This window comes from Carcharodon carcharias, chromosome 12 (genome assembly GCF_017639515.1).
Source record: "Carcharodon carcharias isolate sCarCar2 chromosome 12, sCarCar2.pri, whole genome shotgun sequence".
In the NCBI taxonomy this organism is placed as follows: Eukaryota; Metazoa; Chordata; class Chondrichthyes; order Lamniformes; family Lamnidae; genus Carcharodon; species Carcharodon carcharias.
This window is the reverse complement of record NC_054478.1, coordinates 137,152,792-137,155,666: the sequence shown is the minus strand read 5'-3', so window position 1 is coordinate 137,155,666 and position 2,875 is coordinate 137,152,792.

Genomic DNA, 2,875 nt, shown 5'->3' with positions numbered 1-2,875 from the left:
CACAATAGCCTTCTGCATTTCAGAGCTCTGCAATCTCTCAACATTTAGATAAAATACATCTCTTTTATTCTTCCTGTCAAAATGGACATTTCACATTTTCCCACACTATAATCCATTTGCCAGACCTTTACCCCCTCACTTAACCTATCTATATCTTTTAGTAGCCTCCTTTTGTCCTCTTCACAACTTACTTTCCTACCTGTCTTTGAAGAATCTGGATGGGAGGGGTCAGAGTCGGTTTGGGAGGAGCCCAGTGCTGTACTCAGGGGCCCCTTTCGGGGGGCATCCTCAACCTGTTTGCACTCAAAACATTGAAATGGAGTTAGAGCTGATAGAAAAGAGGAAGATCTTCTTTGAGAAAGTTACATTGGAGCCATTGCCTTCTTCTGCTTTTCAAAGAGAGACTACAGGAGTTACTGGCTGCACAATGCAGTTACTCCATTTCAGCTTCAACAGAGAGGTATGTGAGAAAGTAAATGAGGGCAAGTGCCTAGGAAGCACAGCTGCTATATATGTGCCAGTAATGCGCTTTATCCAATTGGCATGGATCACATGTCAAAGGGCACCCTGTCATTGCTGAAGTGCAAGTTAAGGTTGATCAGCAGACAAGGCAACAGATTACAGGAGTTCCTTTGTTAAGACCATACATTTCAGCGGGTCTCTAAACCTCTCACAAATTCTGTGGGATTGAGATGTCACGTGTCAGCGTTGGCATCATGGGCACCGAGATATCTGAGTCTGCGCCTCAGCTGCAAGGTTGTATCAGTGAGAAGCTATTAGCGCTGACAAAGCTCTGGGGCATGACATTGTCTTTCTGTGTGTGAGTGGGAGGTCTGCTGTATCTGCCCAGTGTTCATTAATCTGTTGCATCTATCATTCCCCAGGGAGAAGGAGGATTGAATAATGGAGCCTGTGGTCAATGCTGCCTTACTGATGGCACTGTCCTAACTGAGCAGCAGGAGAGGGGCCCGACGCCGCCTAGCCCAGCTTCGAGAGGAGGCCCAGCCTAGAGTCCATGTTCAAGGGGAGCTGCAGCAACAACCAGAGGATGAGGAGTTTATACCCATCCCAAGGAGGCGACTCGCATGACCAAGAGTCTATCAAAGAAGATTCTCTGATCTGGAGATGAGTGACAGACAATGCTGTGCACATCTGTTTTTGCCAAGAGATGCAGTGGATCTCATCTGCCACATTCTGTGGGAGGATTTAATGCCCTATGGACTGGGAGGACATCCCCTGCCAGTGCCCCTGAAGTCACTGCCACACTCAATTTCTTTGCCTGTGAATCGTTCTAGAGATCCACAGGGGACCTATGCAGCAACTCACAGTCCTCAGCACATGAATGTATCAAGGAGGTGACAGATGCCCTCTACAGTAAGGCTCATCATTATTTGAAGTTCACACTCGATGAAGCTAGCCAGGCTGCTAGATTTCTGAGGTTTGTGGCTATATCAGGCTTCCCTAGAGTACAGGGTGGAGTTGATTACACACATATGGCTTTGAGAGCTCCATGGCAGCAACCACTGATGATCATAAACAGGAAAGGATTCCACTCCATCAACGTTCAACTGCTGTGCGATCATCAGAAGCACATTATGTACATTTGTGCCAACTACCCTGGGCGTTCCCATGGTTCGTGCATCCTGAGTCACTCCCAGGTGCCTCACATACTCAAAGAGCCTCAGTGATTACAGGGCTGGCGGCCTGGGGATAAGGGGTACGTGCTCAAACGACGGCTCACGACACCAGTGCATTGTCCTCGGAGTGCCTCAGAGGAGAGATAGAATGCGGCGCATAGCTTGACATGATCCATCATTGAGCAGACCATGGGCATCCTGAAGATGCGCTTCTGATGTTTGGACCACACTGGCTGTCTCTGCAGTACTTTTCACAGAGGGTGTCCCACATCATCACAATGTGTTGCATCCTTCACAACCTGGCACTTCCTTGCCAGAGGAAGATATGGAGGAGGCTGAGAGCTCCTCAGTTGATGAAGAGCAGGATGGGCAGGAGCCTAAATTGAGAGATGAAAGTCTGCTTCCACGTGACGATGCCATTGAAGCACCTGGGAGTGACTCAGGATGCATGAGCCATGGGAACACCCAGGGTAGTTGGCACAAATGTACATAATGTGCTTCTGATGATCGCACAGCAGTTGAACGTTGATGGAGTGGAGCTCTTTCCTGTTTATGATCATCAGTTGTTGCTGCCATGGAGCTCTCAAAGCCATATGTGTGTAATCAACTCCACCCTGTACTCTAGGGAAGCCTGATATAGCCACAAACCTCAGAAATCTAGCAGCCTGGCTAGCTTCATCGAGTGTGAACTTCAGATAATGATGAGCCTTACTGTAGAGGGCATCTGTCACCTCCTTGATACATTCATGTGCTGAGGACTGTGAAAGATATGCCTGTGCCACATTGAGAACCACACAATTCCAGAAGGAGTAAGATGCAGACAACATGACCTACCAACATTGCCCCCATCCCTTACTGCCGTGCCACTGGACTGAGAGGCCTTTACAACCAGTGACAGCGAGAACAATCTCAGCTTTCGACCCAGCACCTTCATACCTCATCATTCACTCGGACCTGTTCATTGGAATGCGAACCCTCCATTGGTGCGCTCTGGGAAGTGAAAGTTAACACGACAGCACAGACACTGCATCAAAATGATTTAATTCCTCTCTGGCCATGGGGGAGATGCCAGAGGACTGGTGAACAGCTAATGTGGTTCCGCTATTTAAGAAGGGTTGTTGAGATAAGCCAGGGAACTACAGGCCAGTAAGTCTCACATCAGTGGTAGGGAAACTATTGGAGAAAATTCTGAAGGAAATAATCTATCTTCACTTGGAGAGGCAAGGTTTGATCAGGGA